The sequence below is a fragment of the Culex quinquefasciatus genome, chromosome 1 (genome assembly GCF_015732765.1).
Source record: "Culex quinquefasciatus strain JHB chromosome 1, VPISU_Cqui_1.0_pri_paternal, whole genome shotgun sequence".
NCBI classification, from domain to species: domain Eukaryota; kingdom Metazoa; phylum Arthropoda; class Insecta; order Diptera; family Culicidae; genus Culex; species Culex quinquefasciatus.
Window position 1 is genome coordinate 118,248,748 of NC_051861.1, and position 20,808 is coordinate 118,269,555.

Here is a 20,808-nt window from a genome sequence, read left to right on the forward strand (position 1 = left end):
ATAATGGTTAGAACTATGGGATAATTTTGACCAATTTCGACAGGGTCATTATTTTGGCCATGAAATGGGGTCCTTAAGCTAAAATTATTCTAAAAAGTTGAAATTTCGAAAGTTGATTTTTTTAATTATTTGATATACCCCCTAAAGGACTTTGTTTATAATGGTTAGAACTATGGGATGATTTTGACCAATTTCGACAGGGTCATTATTTTGGCCATGAAATGGAGTCCTTAAGCTAAAATTATTCTAAAAAGTTGAAATTTTGAAAGTTGATTTTTTTAATTATTTGATATATTCCCTAAAGGACTTTGTTTATAATGGTTAGAACTATGGGATAATTTTGACCAATTTCGTCGCGGTCATTATTTTGGCCATGAAATGGGTTCCTTAAGCTAAAATTATTCTAAAAAGTTGAAATTTCGAAAGTTGATTTTTTTAATTATTTGATATACCCCCTAAAGGACTTGGTTTATAATGGTTAGAACTATGGGATAATTTTGACCAATTTCGACAGGGTCATTATTTTGGCCATGAAATGGGGTCCTTATGCTAAAATTATTCTAAAAAGTTGAAATTTTGAAAGTTGATTTTTTTTATCATTTGATATACCTCCTAAAGGACTTTGTTTATAATGGTTAGAACTATGGGATAATTTTGACCAATTTCGACAGGGTCATTATTTTGGCCATGAAATGGGGTCCTTAAGCTAAAATTATTCTAAAAAGTTGAAATTTTGAATGTTGATTTTTTTAATTATTTGATATACCCCCTAAAGGACTTTGTTTATAATGGTTAGAACTATGGGATAATTTTGTCTAATTTCGTCAGGGTCATTATTTTGGCCATGAAATGGGGTCCTTAAGCTAAAATTATTCTAAAAAGTTGAAATTTTGAAAGTTGTTTTTTTTTAATTATTTGATATATTCCCTAAAGGACTTTGTTTATAATGGTTAGAATTATGGGATGATTTTGACCAATTTCGTCAGGGTCATTATTTTGGCCATGAAATGGGGTCCTTAAGCTAAAATTATTCTAAAAAGTTGAAATTTTGAAAGTTGATTTTTTTTAATTATTTGATATACCTCCTAAAGGAATTTGTTTAAAATGGTTAGAACTATGGGATTTCTTTGACCAATTTCGTCGGGGTCATTATTTTGGTTATTAAATGGGGTTCTTAAGCTAAATTTATTCTAATAAGTTGAAATTTTGAAAGTTAATTTTTTTTAATTATTTGATATACCTCCTAAGGGACTTGCTAAAATTGGCTAGAACTATAGGATAATTTCGACCAATTTCGTCGGAGTCATTATTTTGGCCATGAACTGGGGTCCTTAAGCTAAAACTATTTTAAAAAGTTGAAATTTTGAAAGTTGATTTTTTAATTATTTGATATACCCCCAAAGGGATTTTGCTCAAATTGGCTAGAACTATGAAATAGTTATGACCAATTTCATCGGGGTGATTTATTCACCATGAAACGGGGTTTTTAGCTAAAATTAATCCGATAAAATTAACTTTTGAGAGTTCATTGTTTTAAATTTTGTTATATTCCCTAACGGAATTGATTTTTTTTTGAGAATTTTTGAAGTGTGAATAACAAAAACTGTTATTATTTTCACAGAGCCAGGAAGTCGGAGCTGACGTTGAAGTTCGAGCTGGAGTGAGACCTCGGAGACGGCATCGAATTCAGCTAATTTTCAGCAACTTTTACTTGGAGTCGGAATCTGTTAAGTCGGGTATTTTTGGAGAGCTGAAGTCGTCGTTGACGTCAAATCCTGCATCCAGAGTCCGAGTTGTCTTCAAAGTCGCTTGGAAGTACCCGACTCTGCAGCTCTGACTAGTACAAAGGAGTCATGATAACTGCAGGTTTATTTGCAAATTACAAATAAACCAAAACAATTTTTTTTTTGTTATGGAGACATACCAGTTTAATAACATTTTTTGTTATTATGCTGCTCCACCTCTCCGCACAAAATAACAAATCTTGTTATTCCTTCATGATTCCTTCTGTGTTATTGGTTTGTTAGTGCAATAACAACATAATAACAGCTTATGTGATTTTTCGAACAAATCTTTGTTATTGATTTTTGTTATTTTAACAACTAATCCGATCATTCGAATAACATATTTCGATCTTCTCACAATATCAAAAACTGACCTTCCCAAGTTATTTCCGTCTACTCGGGAACTGGCATTCCCGCACTGCTTGCATTACCGGGTTGCTGGGATTGTGGATTTAGATTGCCGATATGAGTTTTTTATTTATTGGTACGAATTTTGAGGTCATGTTCTTTTATTGTTTAACTGGTTGAAATCATTTAAAATTAAAAAAAAAATCCTTAGAAAATTACTTTTACTTTCATAACAATTTTCACCAGAAGAAAACGCTGATTAATAAATGCAGTACATCCTAGGCCAGCCCTACTGGGTCGTGTTTACCGCAGAGAGGATTCTGAGAACGTATCACATTTTAAAGAATCTACAGGCATAGTTTTACACATTTACCATTTTTTGCACCTTTTTACGTCGAAATTGAACAAAAAATCGTCGATTTGTTCATTATAGCTCAACTTTCAAAATCAATCGGAACTGCTTTTTTCCCATATAACCATAAAATCAAAATTCAGCATAAAAAAAAACCAACCCTCGAGCAACATGCATTCCAATCTAGAAAGCTTCATTAACAGTCGAACGCATCAAGCTGCTGCGTGACTCACTCCCAACTCCAAATATCACCGTCCCGTCCCACTGGGTAAACTTCACCACGGCGATCCATTTCAGTGCAGTTCAGTGCAGTTCAGTGCAGTTGCGCCACGCCACGCCAAGTTTATTGACTTTATCGAGTTAATTAAAGTGATGGATCGCTTGATCTCGTATCACGCTGGTGCTGCCATCTACCGGTAATTCTACGCTTCTCGAGCCAGCCCCGGTTTGCCATCATATCCCATAATCACCGGCACGGAACACGGGCTAGTTCAATGATTGGACCTCAACTAAAGGCCATGAGTCGGGGGTCACAGACAAAAACGAGAGCGGAAAGTGCGCTGCAAATGGTGGAGATGTCAAGAAAGTGCTACGGTAGCGCCTCTAGTGGTGATTTTTGAAAGTTGTTGACAGTTCATAAGAAACGAAATCCAAAATGGACTAGCGAACACTTCCACTTGTCTGTGAGCAAGTCGTAGAGTGCTCACGTTCATGATACACTTAACCGATTAAAAGGGTTATAGATTTAATTACTGCTCTCTTTGAAACTTTTTTATCCCAACTAGGCAACTATGGCAAACGAACTGATATTGGTTTCATTTCCCCTTTTATTCTCAAAAAGTAAAACTTAAAAAAAATCGAGTCAATAGCAATCTGTGCGACCACTGCAAGCCCCGGCAAAGCTTTATTAGCCTCACGATGCCCACCGCCACAATCCGGTGTCCAGTGTTGCCAGAGCTAAACCAACATGACTTATGAACACCGGAGTGTCACCATGAGCTGCCTCCCCGGCAGTGTTGCCAACCTCCTCCTCGTTCCACAGAGTTTCCGCGTCATTTGAATAATTTTTGGGACCACCGGGAATAATAACCACCAACGAGAACGAGCGGGCAGCACTGTTTGTTTGCTTTTGGGAAATGTATACGGGGAGGCTGGAGTCCGCTTGGCCTTTTTGGTGGAAGATTCAGGTAAATCAGTTCGAAAAGTAAATCTTTGCTTCAGATCCACTAAAATAAAATACTTAAAAATATATCAATTTTCTTTAGGCAGTGCTTCCAGATTTCAGGAAATATTTATTTTAAATTATGTAATTAGCTTAAACGTAATTTCATTCAAGGCTAAATAGATAATTTCCCATGACAATATTACCAGAAATTGATTAACTCATAAAACTTTTTTATAAAAAAAACTGATAAACAATTTAACAAAAAGAAAATTATTTTTCTATTTTTTTTAAATATCTTCAAATTTAAAAAAAAAAATATGATCAGAAAAAAATAAAGAAAATTAAATATTTATTCAAGGAACTGTCCATAAACCACGTGAACCTTTTTTTGGAAATTGTAGAAACTTTGAAACTCCCCTCCACACTATTTATAATTACTCATACAAAAAAACACAAAAAAAAACAATTTAAGCTTTAAAAATCTATGAAAATTAAAAACAAAAATTCAATCATTCATAAACAATCGTTAAAACTCTAAGTTGTTTTTTTTTAATATATCTGGAGAGATACAAAAAAACTACTAAGGCTATTCAAATATCATTTTAAGTTTTTGTTTTGGTTTGTAGGGCATAATAAATAATTATTAACTTAATATGACATTTCCATTGAAAAAAAGTGTAAAATCGTGCAGTATGTTACATTATGCTTATTTACGTATTTTTATTAATTTTAAATTAATCTATTTAATCTATTTAAAAAATAATAATATTGGGGTACACGGGAATCAAGAAAATTAAAAAAAAACTAAAAAATGAAGTGAATAAAGTGACTCAACTAAAAAAAATTCTATAAAATTGAAATGCTTTTTTCCATGTTGTAAATATTAGAAACTTTTGAAATGATAAAAGAAAACACAAATATTATTTTAAAATATATTTTAAAAAGTTTATCTAAAAAAAGTTAAAAATTCAAAAACCGTAAAACCGCACAATTCTAAAAAATGAATACAATTTCAAAAAAATCAAAGCAAATTGAAAATATCTAAAACACTCTAATATTCCAATCAAAATGAAAATGCTAAATTAATCTAATTAAGGTTTAAAAAAATATTTAAAATAATATTTTATTTTCTGGAACATTCTGAACAAAAACATAATTTTTTGAATATTATTTTTATTTCAAATTCTACATAATTTTCTCTAGTTCAACCATTTTTTTAAATAATAAAGCTTCTATAAAATTATAAAAGTCAGACAATTTGTCTAGATGCTACCAAATTAATAAAAAAAATCTGTAAAATTCTACTTATTTCTCTTAATTTCCAAAAAAAATCTACCAAAACAAAAAAAATATTCAAAACCTTCATAATCTTTTGCTAAATTTTAAAAAAAGTCTTAAATTTTCTATAAAAAATCAAGAAAATTATTATTAATTAACGAAAAGAAACTAATAATTAAAAAAATCTGAAATAAATGTTAATTTACATTTTTTAAACTCTAAGGCCGTTGGAAATATTTATCAAAGTTTATGTCACCCCCCCCCCCCCCCTTCCCTCTTCCCCTCCCCTCAAAATTGGTTCGAAAAATCTGGGGGCAAAACACAATTTTTCATTAAACTGGGAATTTCAATGAAAAAAGAAGTCTAATCATATAAAAACGCCTTTTTATGCATTGATAATCATTTTAAATTTATTTGGGCCCCCCCTCCCCACGGCTTTGGCCAGAGTCGAAGGACATAAACTTCAAAAAATAATTGCAACGGACTAATAAATCCTGAATATTTGTTAATTATGAAAATAATTTAAAAAAAACTGAAAATTTCTTTAAAACTTTGATTTTATTAAAATTTGAAAAATAAAAATTCAAAATTTATCCAAAAAAATATTTTAGTTTTACTAAAACAGAAAAAAATCTTGTTTTGAAAAAAAATATTTTCAATTGTAAAAAAAAAACTTTCAATTGTAAAAAAAAAACTTTTTTTATGGTTTCAACATTTTTTTTAAATGATCAAAATTCTATAAAATTATTCCTAAGTTAGCTAAATTGATCAAAATTCTACAAAATTAAAACAAAATCTATAAAATTCTGAATTCTAATAATCTAAATAAAATTCTGATAAACTCAAAAACTTACCAAAAATCTTCAGAATACATAAAACCATATAAATTTTTTGTTGAATTTTGAAATATTCCAAAATTGATTACTCAAAAAAAAATATAATTATGCTTTTTTAATCCAAAACAAAGAATTTGAAAAACATTTTTTTTTTTTCATTTCTGATGAAACATGTTTATTTGCGAATTTTGGAAATGACGTTTTTTTTATTTTAAATCATACAAAGTCGTTGCAAAAATTTCTTAAACTTTATGTCACACCCCTTCCCTTCCATTTCTTCTAAATTGCTACGAAAAAATAGGGGACAATTTTTTTTCCAAAACAGTTGAGAATATTTTCAAAAAATGTATAGTATAATCATGAAAAATATTGAATTGTTTCCAACGAAAACAATCCAATTTAAAATAAAAAGCTGAAACAATCCAAAAATGCTTAACCGATGTGAAAATTGTAAAGTTAAGAGGGAGCGATTCAAAACATTATAAAAGATATATCTGAAAATCTCATTTTTTTTTCTCATTTTTTTTTATTCTTAAAGTAATCCATTTTACCCCTTAGATCCCATTCCCCAGAGGATATAGCTTTCCGAAAACCAACATTCCCCGACTCAACATCAAACTATCGTCACACCATTATAGTCACAGTACACACAAAGTACCCCCCCCCCCTTCTTTCTTCATTCTCCCATCAAGTCGGACCCCCCTCCCTCATAGCTAAAGAAGTGTGTGGGTGGGGGAGAGAGGGGCGGTCCGCAAAATTTTACAAACGAGAATATATACACAAAACGATTCCGGAATTGTTTACAATAAAATGTAACTTTGACGGGGATATGAGTGAGGACAACCACCCCGCAAGACCCCCCCCCCCTTGGTTTGAGTTTTAGATGAATGGCAAAATATCTCCCTGCCGGTTGACTGACTGACTGGCCGACTAAAATGCTGTTGAGGGGGGATCCATTCCGGCAGAGTAAATAGACGATAAATATTTTGTGGTCGAGCTCAAGAGTTGCATTTGTTTGCACATTCGTTTGTTGGCCGCCCTCTGTGTCGCGCTGGACAGATGTTTTGGAAATTTTCGGCCGAAATTTGTTGACTCAACTGCAGTGGGATGTAAATATCTGGGGAATTTGGAGGGTTATTGTGTTGGGGATCACTACGGTTACGTGATTGATGAATGGTCCCCCAGCTGTCAAACGACAAGCCACGTGGTTTAAATGAAAACAATTAAATGTTAAACAACATTGAGGTGACGCAAAGTTTACTCGCAAAATGTCAAATTTATTCTATCACGTAGTTTCTGAATAGCCCCTCTTCAATGAAGCTTTCTCCCATACAGCAAAATCGTGCGATTTAACTCAGAGAATGAGTACATTTTAGCCAACGTGTACCCCCTCTGAACTGACAGTTCCTGGTTCATTGGCCACAACTAAAGGTTCCCGGAGGGAGAGGGCTGGCCCCTCTGGAGCCACCAATTTATTCACAGTCATCTGTCTAGTTTTACCCCCTCTCCCCTACTTCCTTAAACATAACCACAAACATCGAAAGTTGTGTGTGTTAATTTATTCATATTCTATTCATTTGGCCCTCCCGGATTAGGATCTGTCAGAAAGAGGAAGAGAGCGGGAGGGGGTCTTTCGGAAAATTTATCTGCTCTTGAACGACTCTATGAATAATTGGGGCTTGCTGCGTTTCTGCAGACAGAGAGAGAGCACGAGAAATCGGTCTCTACTAAATGTCAACACATGGTGTGACGATGGTAGCGCCACCGGCGCCGACGACGGCTGTCGCCTGCATTAATGTATTATTATTAATTCATTAGGAAATAATTTCCGCACGAAAGTTTCGCGATGTGGGCGGATGGGGAGGGGGGGGGGGGGTCAAGATCCTGTTTAGCATATGTCAAGAGAAAGACAGAAAGTGCGATCCATTTCGGATCGTTGTGGGATTTGTGTCTTGTGCCGTTTTGTTGCTGATATGTTGCAAAGTTGTTTTTAATTGATCGCGGCAGCTTTGATCCCAGCAGGCTTTGACAGATTTCGTTCGTCGAGCGTTATCTTCCCGGATAACATGTGCCCGGGCTATTAATTTTGCATTTGCATCGGGAAACATGCCGGGCAGTGCAGTCCTGGGCAGATTTTAAAATGGGTTAGTGGGTGATGAACTACGGTAGGTTAAATCACAGACAAATAGACGTAAATCAATCACTTCGTCGAGATCGTGCTATCTTGTCGTCCCAAGTAACATTTTTTTCCAGGAGTTCTACAAGAGCTCTTCAAGATAGCTACAGCATAGCAGTTTGGACCGCGGTAGGATAAAACTCTCTTCAAGTACTCTTCCAAACTCCTGAAGAAGTTTTGAAGAGAATTTTATCCTACCGCGGTCCAAACTGCTATGCTGTAGCTATCTTGAAGAGCTCTTGTAGAACTCCTGGAAAAAATGTTACTTGGGGTACGTCAACATTGGGCCACATTGAGTTAAGCGTGCCAATTTGTGCAGCTCTCAAAGCCTCACTTTTTGACCTTGACAGATCAACAAAAAATCTTAATAAAAACTCCCTGCAGGGTGGCCACTCAAGTCGGGAAATCAGGAATGTCGGGAAAAAGTTGGGAGTTCGCCAAAATTTGCCAAAATTCGGGAAAAAGTCGGGAACTTGTAATTTTTTGCCGAAAAGTCTGGAAAAGTCTGGAAAAGTCGGAAATCCCAAGAATACCTTCCTCGAGAAGAATTCGCGAACGTGATGTTGCGAAGGATCTCGCGCGCCGACGCACAAGGAGCAGGAAGGTCAAGAGTATCAGCCCCACCGATAGTTGTCGCTTTTGAAAGCAAGTTCAAGAGGAACGAGTTTATGAAGGCCTACTTCACAAAGAAGAATCTGTCGCTGAATGATCTTGGCTTTCCATCTGGTGAACGGGTGTACATCAACGAGAACCTGTCAGCTCAGAACCACGCACCTTTCAACAAGCCATGGCTTGGAAGAGGGAGAAGAAGATTCATTCGGTGAAGGTGTCGGATGGGATGGTATTCGTCCACACATCGAAGGAGTCGAAATCAATCCGGATCTTCCAAGGCACAGTAATTTGCAACCAGAAGGAACCACCGATGCTGTTCCCGAAGCCAGGAACCTTGGAGGGAGACAGCTCGGGATGATTCATCTGTTTCGTCGTAGTTTTCCGAGAGAGTTGTCATCGTCATCAGATCGCGTTGCCGTTCATCTGTTTTAGTTAAGTATTTTTATCTTTTTTTTGCATTCCATTCAGTTTTTTCCGTTTTTATCATTAGCTTAAACTTCAAGTTATTTTAATTGATTATTCATCTGTTTTTGTTGCTTAAATTTGTTTTGAACTCTTGTTTAATTTAATTTTGTTTGGATTTAGATGATAGTAGATTTGCCCAGCAGTACAGGATTTTTTGTTGTTATTGTTATTTTGTTTGTTTAAGCAGTTTATCTGAAAACCAAAACAGCACTATTATCTTTTGTTTTGTCCTGATTGCTCTTTTCCTACGCGTGTTTTTCTCTACATAGATTTATATATTTTTATGACTAATACTGTGAACAACGTGCAAGAACTGCGATTTGAACCAATCAATGCAACTCTGAAAAATAATCTTTCGAAAGAAAATGGATTTAAAGTTGGTCATTTAAATACATGTTCTATAATCTGTCATCACGATGATGTTAAAAACATTTTCACTCGAACAGGATTTGACTGTATAGGTTTTACCGAAACATGGTTGAATTCTGATATAAAGGATGCTCTGATTAAATTCGACAATTTTGAAATTCTGAGACATGATCGTAATTCTACAACAAGAGTGAGAGGAGGAGGAGTAGCACTTTTTGTACGCCCTGAATACAAAACTAAAATTATTAAAACATCCCCAAGAGATAGTATTGAATATATGTTTTGTGAATTAAAAGTAGGTCAGTTGCAAGTTGTGGTTGGTGTTATCTATAAACCCCCAACCTTGAATGATTTTAGTTTTTCTTTGAGGATCTTGGTAACATATCTTCAACTTATAATAATATTATTCTTATGGGTGATTTCAATATTAATATTCTTGTCTCAAATCCAATGTCAAACAACTTTACTCGTCTTATAAATAGTTTTTCTCTCTCAATAGTCAACAAATCATTTCCAACTCATTTTCATAACACAGGTTCCTCATTGCTTGACTATTTCATATGTTCAGAAAATCTATCATCTACTCTATTCTCTCAAGTTTCTGTTCCAGCCGTGTCACACCATGATCTTATTTACACTGTTTTTAATTTACCTGTTTCTGTTGCGTCTTTAAAAACCATATTTTTCAGAAATTTTAATCGCATTGATAAGGAAGCCGTTAGAAATGATTTTCCAAACTTTAATTTTGATCAGCTTAATGGAATAGTGGATTGCGAAACTTTGGCTTCAAATTTTAATCATAAATTAATTCAACTAGTGAACAAGCATGCCCCTCTAAAAACGAAAACAATTCTACCAACAAGCTGCCCATGGTATTCTAGAGAAGCATATAATGCATGTGTAGATCGGAATTTAGCTTACCGTTTTTGGAAAAACAATAGAACTCTTGAAAACAAACTTGTTTACAATCGTTTTCGAAATCGTGCTACAAATCTGATTGGAATTGCAAAAAAACAGTATTCTGCTAAATTATTTGATCCAACCTTGCCATCCAAAACAATTTGGAAAAACTTTAAAAGTCTTGGATTTAGGGACGACCCAGATAACCTTGACGATAAATTTAAACCTGAAGATGTTAGTAACTGTTTTATCCAAAAAATTGAGAACTATCCAACTGGAAACAGACAACCTACTATTATTCCTGATATCGTTGAAGAAGACCAATTCAAATTCCGAGCTGTTACTGAAGATGAAGTCCATAAAGCTATACTTAGAATTAAATCTGATGCAATAGGGTATGATGAAATTCCACTTAAATTTGTTAAACTTTTTCTTGATCTTTTGATTCCATACATTACGCTTTTATACAATAAAATCATTTCTACAAATACCTTTCCAACAATATATAAACTGGCTATAGTTAAACCGATACCTAAAATAAAAAATCCATCTAATCCTAACGATCTGAGACCTATTTCTATTTTGCCATCATTATCAAAAGGTTGTGAAATCTTGCTGAAGGATCAAATAGTTCAATATGTTACATTCAAAAAACTTATCACACCATTTCAATCTGGTTTTCGAGAACACCATAGTACATCCACCATTATTACAAAAGTTTGCCAGGATATAAATGCATCATTTGATTCTAACTATGTTACAGTACTTATCTTATTGGACTTCACTAAAGCCTTTGATTTGATTGACCACAGAATATTTATAGATAAACTTAAAGAACAATTTCAATTTTCTAGTGATGCTTGTGATCTTATGAAAAGCTACCTGAGTGACCGTTCGCAATTAGTTCAAATTAACGGAGTCCGATCTCAGTTTAGGTCTACAAAAAGAGGTGTACCGCAAGGTTCCGTTTTTGGTCCGTTGGCGTATACATTATCCGTTAACGATTTGCCTAGTTTTATAACTCATTGTAATAAACAATCTTTTGCCGATGATACACAGATTTACCTTTCTTGCCCAGTTGATCAGCTTCCTAACAAAATATCTCTAATAAACTCTGATTTATCTGCTATTTCTCGTTACTGTAAGGATAATGGACTTGTTTTAAATACTTCAAAAACAAAAGCAATAATTTTTTCCCGTCAGAATACAGTTCTTCCTCACTTACCTCCTATTCAAATCGACAATGAAAATGTAGAAATAGTTGATGAATGCTTGAACTTAGGTATTAAAATGAACAAACATCTTACATGGGAGGATCATGTATCTCTAATAAAGAAAAAGGTCTATTCAACTCTTCGAACTCTAAATTGCCATAGACACACATTATCAATTGACACTAAAATAAAGCTAGTACACACACTATTAATGCCTCATTTCATTTACGGCAATGTTATATTTTCTAAAATGAATGTTGACACTGAAAGACACCTACAAGTTTGCTTCAATAGTTGTATCCGTTTCATCTACAATTTAAGGAGATTCGATCATGTTTCACAATTTCAAAGGTCAATTTTTGATTTGTCTTTGAGCAAGTTCTATCAGTTTCAATTGTTGTTATTTTTATTCAAACTTATAAATTTCAAAGAGCCGCAATATCTTTTCGAAAGTTTAGTTTTCAGTCGTTCAAATCGCACAAATAATATTATAATACCAGTTCACCACACTAACTTTATGGGAAATTCATTCGCAGTTCGAGGCGCACGTTTGTGGAATGATTTGCCGCATAACTTAAAATCTATAACTTTATTTAGTGAATTCAAGCGTAGGTGTAAAGAGCATTTAAAAATTCAATTTGAGTTTTGTTTTGGTTTTGATTAAGCAATGCCTTGTATTACACACTCTTTTATAACTACATACACAGCTGATAATCAGTCTTAAATTTATTACTGAATTCTACTTAAACAAGTAATTTGTCGTATTATCGACATTTTTATATCTTTAGCTTATTTCGTTTTAGTTTTTAATTTAGTTTTTAGTTTCAATGAAACATAAGGTCCTTATCATTTAAGTCAATGTATACAAAAAAGGTTTTACCTTCGGTATATTAATGAAAAATAAAATACAAATACAAATACAAATACAAATACAATACTTGTTTAAAACTATTTCCAATTTTCAAATTAAATCTACTCATTTTTTATATTTAGTAACTTTTTTTGCACTCTGTCACATGAATTCAAATCCGAAATAAGTTTCTCACATATAACACCGAACTATGCGGGATTCTTCCCTTTTTGTTGAAAAGTACACCATGTACTTCCGAGTGCTGCGCAAAATCAAACTTTTTTCAGTAAAATCGCTGTATCTCGTCAATAGTTCATTTTGGTTTGAGGTCTACATTGATTATTATGTAAAATTGTCCGGAGAACACGATGGTGATAAAATAAAACAAATAAAAATATAAGGAATTGGTCGAAACTGAATTTTAATACTTAAAACGTTATTTTTATCGAATCCCTAGGTCAATTTTCTATAAAATACAACCTGTAGAAAGTCTTTTGCTCAAATAGTTGCAAAGTTATGATTAAAAGAAAAAAAAGTTTTTTAGAAAATCGTCAAAAAAGAGGGCGGTGCCAAAAAAAAGAGGGATGGTCCAATCAGCACCAAACTTGAGATTTCTGTTAACTATCGATAGATGAACGTTCCCTCCAAGTTTGGTCCAAATCGGTGAAGGTCGAGTCCAAAAGTGTACTAAGTTGACCTGGAATGACCCATATACTTCCCCCTTCCTGAATGAAAAACAAGGAAAACTTTTAAACGTTTTGAACACATAAAGAAAATATTGAAATTGCAAAAACTAATCCAATTTTGATTTAAGTTATTGCAAATGTGTTTAAGAATTTGTCTCTACAAATTTCTCTTTGATAAAAAATATATAATTGTACTGTATATATATAATACTGATAACACGAAAAAATCAACATTGATTAAAAATTGAATATCAAAATTTACAATAATAAAGAGGGAAGCTAGTGAAAAAAAGCATTGAAATTATAAGGGCTTAAAAGGGGTAACTTGACTTGCCACCCTGCCAATATTTTTTACGCTTTGATTTTTTAGAATTTTTTAACGATGTATATCAAAAATCCAAGAATGTTAGCTTGTTGTATACATGTTTGTGAATGTTTGGTGAAAGTTTGATGCAATTTGGATGATTTTTAGAAAAACTGAGTGGTCCATAAACAACGTAGTTTTCATATTCCTTGTTAAAAATGGTAAACTTTGACACTCATATTGCTTGAAAAATAATAATTCTGGAATAGCTGCGTGGTTGGCCATATTCCGAGTTCCGCTGGGGTACTTGGAACCGGTGCCAAAGTGGCCAGGTCGGTCCAATATCGGTTCTTGTGATCATAAATAAAAATGATTTTGGATGCGCTGTAATTTAAATCCTGTTCGGCTGGTTTTTGTTTGACAATGTATTGACCACTCCGTAGGTTCCCCGGAATTCTCCGGAACCGGTTCCGGGTTGGCCAGTGGCCACCAAAGCATTCCCAAAGACCTGTCTTGAGTTGGTGCTTCAAAATCATGAATTTTTATACCCATATTGTTAGGTTCATAACGGGAAACTTGCGTTAAAAAAGCAAAATACTCTATTTTTCAAAACTACGTTGTTTATGGACCACTCAGTTTTCCTAAAAATCATCCAAATTGCATCAAACTTTCACCAAATATTCACAAACATGTATACAACAAGCTTACATTCTTGGATTTTTGATATCCATCGTTAAAAAATTCTAAAAAATCAAAGCGTAAAAAATATTGGCAGGGTGGCAAGTCAAGTTACCGTTATTTTCAAAAGCATTGATTTAATTTCTACTCTGAATCAAAATAATGAGTGCTTAAATTTTAGAAGTTATTTTTTAATTTAGGAATTTGTTGTTAGTTTGTGTGTTTTACGAAAATTGACATTGACTTTTTATAAGGAGTTTTTTTTTATTTGAAATCATGCTTTGCAAAATAAATGGCTCTTATTTTTGTTTTGTTTTTTTTTGTACAACTTTTTATCAATGAAAATTTCATTTTAGCTATACATATTTTTTAAATAGTCCCTGAAACATAAACTATAAATTGAAATATGGATTGGTTTTACCAAAAATCAATTTCTAAGAGTTTTTTAATATTCTTTCAAACATGAACAGTTCTTTTAACTATCTAAAGAGATTGGTTTTATTTTTTTGTTGTTGTATGTATTTGCTTTTTTTAGAGTGATTATTTCCTTAAAAAGATAATTTTGTAAAATCATCTTAGATTTTTTTTTAATATTCCCAATTTTTTTTTATTTTTTCCGTGTTTATGAGGTCATTTTAAGCAACTTTTGTTCTACGAAAAACTTTACTTCTCTTGTTTTCTGTTTTTCTTGTTTTATGTTTTGCATTTTAATTTGCATTTATCTTGTTTAGTTTATTTATGTTTTTGATAGTATTTGGTCTATTCTACCACCTACTATTATTACATTTTGCCTTTCTAATTTTTTCATGTTTTTACAGTAACTTTTTCAATTTTTAGCTTGTTTTTTCACATTTTTGGTTCTAGAATGGCACCATTATCATTCAAATAGTAAAAAAGGTGCAGTGGTAATGCTACAGGCATAACCATCATGACGAAGAACTTCGGACACAAAAGTTAATGATTTTTTTATAGCTTTATTATTTGCGTTTCTTGGCCACAAAATCAATCACGAAACGGTAATTTCTTAAGATCTATTTATTTCTGCTCTAAGATCTTATGGTATTTCTGCTCTAAGATCTTATGGTATTTTGACGTTGGATAACGTCTAAAGTTTTTAAACGCTTCACAGCTAATCGTAATGTCAAGATTTTCGTGCCAGTTGATTTGAAATCATTTCATAAATTAAACTTTTGGCATTGAAAAATTTTTTAGAAATATTTTGAAATAATAAAAAGCCATTAGGCTGGTACAAATATTTTTAAAAGTTTTGTCACCCCCTTCAAAATTGGCCCGAAAAATCAGGAAGCAAAAAAAATATTTTTACAATAAACTTCAAAATTTCAAAATTGCCATTTGCAGGTTCAATATCAAAACAATGAATTTTGATATCCATATTGCAACAACCCGTATGTTTCGGTTAATGTTACCCTGGGCCCAAGAGGAACCTGCTTTGAGGGCACCGGCCACTCCAGGTTTTGGCCACTACTGTCGAAATGTCAATTTTAGTTCAGTATCAAAAACCATGAATTTTGATACCCATATTGCCACAACTCGTATGGTTCTGTAAATGTCCCCCGGGCCCCGGGAGAACCTGCTTCGAGGGCACCAGCCAGTACAGGTTGTGGCCACTACTGCCGAAATGGCCATTTTCATGTTCAGCATCAAAAACCATGAATTTTGATACCCATATTGCCAAAACTCGTATGGTTCTGTAAAAGGCCCTCCGGGCCCCGGGGGAACCTTCTTTGAGGGCACCGGCCACTCCAGGTTTTAGCCACCACTGCCGAAATGGCCATTTTCATGTTCAGTATCAAAAACCATGAATTTTGATACCCATATTGCCAGAACTCAAATAGTTCTGTAAAAGTCCCCCCAGGCCCCGGGGGAACCTGCTTTGAAATCACCGGCCACTCCAGGTTTTGGCCACCACTGTCGAAATGGCCATTTTCATGTTCAGTATCAAAAACCATAAATTTTGATACCCATATTGCCAAAACTCGTATGGTTCTGTAAAAGGACCTCGGGGGAACCTTCTTTGAGGGCACCGGCCACTCCAGGTTGTGGCCACTACTGTCGAAATGTCAATTTTAGTTCAGTATCAAAAACCATGAATTTTGATACCCATATTGCCACAACTCATATGGTTCTGTAAATGTCCCCCGGGCCCCGGGAGAACCTGCTTCGAGGGCACCAGCCAGTACAGGTTGTGGCCACTACTGCCGAAATGGCCATTTTCATGTTCAGTATCAAAAACCATGAATTTTGATACCCATATTGCCAAAACTCGTATGGTTCTGTAAAAGGCCCTCCGGGCCCCGGGGGAACCTTCTTTGAGGGCACCGGCCACTCCAGGTTTTAGCCACCACTGCCGACATGGCCATTTTCATGTTCAGTATCAAAAACCATGAATTTTGATACCCATATTGCCACAACTCAAATAGTTCTGTAAAAGTCCCCCCAGGCCCCGGGGGAACCTGCTTTGAAATCACCGGCCACTCCAGGTTTTGGCCACCACTGCCGAAATGGCCATTTTCATGTTCAGTATCAAAAACCATAAATTTTGATACCCATATTGCCAAAACTCGTATGGTTCTGTAAAAGGACCTCGGGGGAACCTTCTTTGAGGGCACCGGCCACTCCAGGTTTTGGCCACCACTGTTGAAATGGCCATTTTCATGTTCAGTATCAAAAACCATAAATTTTGATACCCATATTGCAAAAACTCGTATGGTTCAGTAAATGTCCCCCCAGGCCCCGGGGGACCTTCTTTGAGGGCACCGGCCACTCCAGGTTTTGGCCACCACTGGCGTAAACAAAATCTTTGAACGAATTGGGGGAAGCTTCCTGACTGACCCGGCTGTGCATCCCGGGGCCGTGACCAATTACACGAGCTCGTAGTAGATTCGTTGTACTAACCCATACAACAGGGCTACAACAATTTTCACACAGTCTACTAGGTTAAACGATTTTACTCCACTGCCTAAAAGTTGCCTCCGCTGGCGGTTTTGCTCGTCCCCGGGTGTATCTGTAGTTGGTCGCAGTCTTTGATGGCCTTTTCAGGTGACGAATTTAGATACATCAATCGAACATCCGTGGAAGGGAAACTCGACGCATCGAACCCAATCAGCGTGTACCATGAAACGGGAGTGTGTATATATGGTGTGTCGTTCTACGGCATTCGCACACAATTTGCCCTCTTCGGTGCTGCTCTCCGATCTCTCTCTCTCTCTCTCTCTCTCTCTCTCTCTCTCTCTCTCTAGAAAATAAAGGTAATTTTTCAGAAGAAATCCTTCTCCGGAAGAGAGAATTTGGGGCTCTCTCTCCCTGCTGCTGCTGCTTCAAGCGTCTGCGGCTCAGATAGTTATTATGAGCCGACCCGACTTGTTCAGCATCTCGGTGGCAACTAAGTGGAGTGGAAAGGGTAGAACGCATTTTTATACTTCTATTTCGCTATTACTTCCCCTCTTTTCACAAGCACGCAAGATTTTTTCCTCATTTTGCCCTTCCTACTGCATTCGCCACCAAGATTTTATCGTTCCGCGATATGCCAAAACAAAAATCTATAAATATAGGTCGATTTGTCATTTTCGCAATCATTTCACTCTCGACTTTCAACGAGGAAGGGACGACGCGTTAGCAAATGAGGAAAGGTGAAGGCGAGAAACAGACACGGTAGTCTCGAGCTGGGCCGCAGTTCCCAGTCGGACGAGTCAACCAAACCGGGAATACCTGACGGCGGAGATGCTTGAGCTGAGGATAAAGTTGAAGCGTTCAACGTCGTTTCGATGGGGCTTTTTCTGAGCCAGTGTTTTTTGAAGGCTGTTGCCAGCAATCGGCGACGGCTCCAAATTTTCGAAAAAGTTATTCTGACTTGTGCATTTTTGCAGCAGGCGATTTTTCCCTCTCCGTGCTCACACACACACACACACACACACACACACACACACACACACACACACACACACACACAAGCGCGTATGACATTCTACCACACAGAAACAGTGGTTTCATGCTAACTCTGTGGTGAAATGATTTTTATTCGATCTTTTTTTAAATTTTTAGGGAACATTCTTAGAGGGAAATTTTGAAGGAACAACTCTTTCGTGAGATATTTGGTGGCCCTGAAAAGGGCCGTTTGTTTATCAAATCTTCCGCGAGGTGTAGTGCTTCATTCGGGCCGCTTCTCCGGTCAACGTTGAGGAAGATGTCCATGGCTTTGGTCTGGGTCAACCTGCATCAGCACCACGTTCCTAAGTGCTACTTGCGGCGGGGATTTTGCTTCTTGTCCGTTACACTTGCGATGGTTGAGGAGCAGGGCCTGGTCTGCAGTGGCGATTCGTTCCGAAGTTCCGATCCTTCGGGGTGATGGCGGCCAGATTCGTTTCGTCAACCAGCGGACGGGCCGCGGGCTTGGCCGGTTTCCTCTCTCCTTCGGAACCTTGGCCTGTGGTTTGCTTCTCCTGCGGAGCTGCGGTTGTTCTTCGTTGTTTGTCCGTTGGGCTGCCTAGGAAATTTTCGCCTTCTGCGCCCTCTTCTGCTGCAGCTGATGTGGCCTCGACGACGATCCAAAAATTATGAGCTGAAGTGAGGCGCAGCAGGCTGAGATTTTGGACTGCACGCGCTTACACTCACACACACACATATGTAATCGCTCGTAAATTTCGAGGTGATTCTGATAGAGTTATCTAAGCCCGCTCTCACGCACACTAGCACGCCATTTGTTTTGCTGGACTGTACAAAATTTAACCTCAATCTTTTTCGTGTACGTACACGCAATACATACGCACGTAGATAACTCTATTCCGAGGCTGGATTTAATTTCATTTCCGTTTTGCGTAACCGTGCAGCAACATCACTGAGGAGCAGCTACATTTTGATACCTTTATTGCCCCAACTCTTATGGTTCCGCCAATTTCAAATTTCATGTCCAGTATCAAGAACCCTGAAGTTTGATACCCATATTGCCCCAACTCTTATGGTTCCGCAAATGTCCCCTCATCGGAACACCCCCGAGGGCTCCGGTCACTCCGGATTGCGGCCACTACAAATTTCATGTCCAGTATCAAAAACCCTGAAGTTTGATACTTATATTGCCCCAACTCTTATGGTTCCGCAAATGTCCCCTTATCGGAACATCCCCGGGGCCTACGGCCACTCCAGGTGGTGGCCACTACTGCCAAAATGTCAAATTTCATGTCCAGTATCAAAAACCCTGAAGTTTGATACTTATATTGCCCCAACTTTTATGGTTCCGCAAATGTCCCCTTATCGGAACATCCCCGGGGCCTCCGGCCACTCTAGGTTGCGGCCATTACTGCCAAAATGTCAAATTGCATGTCCAGTATCAAAATCCCTTAAGTTTGATACCCATATTGCCCCAACTCTTATGGTTCCGCAAATGTTCCCTTATCGGAACATCCCCGGGGCCTCCAGGTGGTGGCCACTACTGCCAAGCGCTTGGTGGCGCTTGCGAGAGGAGCTGAGCTCCTCTCGCTTCGGTGGTAGACCACCGACTGAAGCCAGCCTTCCGATTTCCCATGGTTTTGTAGGGAAGCGGGAAGGCTAGTTCCTGAAGACGCCACCTAGTGGCGCTTGCGAGAGGAGCTGAGCTCCTCTCGCTTCGGTGGTAGACCACCGACTAAAGCCAGCTTTCAAATTTCCCGTGGTTTTGTAGGGAAGAGAGAAGGCTGGCGCTCGCGAGAAGAGCTGAGCTCCTCTCGCTTCGGTGGTAGACCACCGACTAAACTAATGCTGTGGAGGGGGTGGCGTTTATATTTATATCAAAACCGTCGGCCGCGCTGCTTCTGTGATTTTCCCCTCTGCTTGGGGAAGGCGTTTCATTTTTCGGTTTCATTTGGAAATTTTGGATTGCTACCCTGTATAGAGCCCTAAGACGAAGTTCTTCGTCAAAAAAATGCGTAGAAAAATAGTCTGGGACACTACAAAAATTACTACATACTTCTTTTTACTTAAAATATCGGAAATGTTAGTAAAAAAAAAAAATCCATTTCTAAAAACATTGGCAAAGTCACATAAAACAAGCCTAACTTCCATCCCTAACATTTTCTGAAATTTTATGAGTTCTTCTTTACAATGCTATTCAAAGATCAAAAATTGGTTGAAAATGGATTTTTTACATTCATTTCAACATGGCAGATTCTACATTTTTTAGAGAGTAATTTTCGTTTATTACTGTAAAAATTGTTTGATTCGAACATGAGCACTGAGCAGTTCTTTAAAAAAATAGTGATGCTGTCAAAAATTTCAAAAAAAAAAAATATTTTCTATAATGCAGGTATATTTAAGGGGTTACATATATGTAGAAAATCACAATATTTCATATTACAGATTATTTGATAAATCCACTCAAAAGATGATTATTAATCACTCCTGAAAGTTTCATGAAGATATTTCATGATTAAACTGTGTAAGAGACGATTTAAGTTCAAAATTATGCCATGCGCAAAGCGGGTTGTCAAACTTTGTAGGCGTTTTTCGCTAAACCCCGAGTTCTCGATATCTCGAGATGGGATGGACCAAATTGGCTGAAATTTGAGGTGAAGACTCTCGTGTGCATGACGAAGCCCAATTTTTAAAATTTGCTTTTTAAAAAAAAATACAAAAATCTAAAACTAGCTGTTATTTATAAGAAAAACACAAACGTATTTTTATCTTTTTTCAAAATAAACTTTTTGAAAATTTTGAGCCGATTTGGTCAAGACAGTGTTGAGATATCGTGGCACCCGTTTTTTGAAACTGCTAAATTGAAATTGCTATATCTCGGCAACAAT

At 36.3% G+C, this 20,808-nt stretch overlaps 1 protein-coding gene across 4 annotated transcripts in view; it reads left to right on the top strand.

The window, feature by feature from the left end:
- The window catches only part of LOC6038423 (glutamate receptor ionotropic, kainate 2), a 46,350-nt gene that overhangs the window by 14,592 nt on the left and 10,950 nt on the right, over positions 1 to 20,808 (top strand). The window lies entirely within an intron of this gene.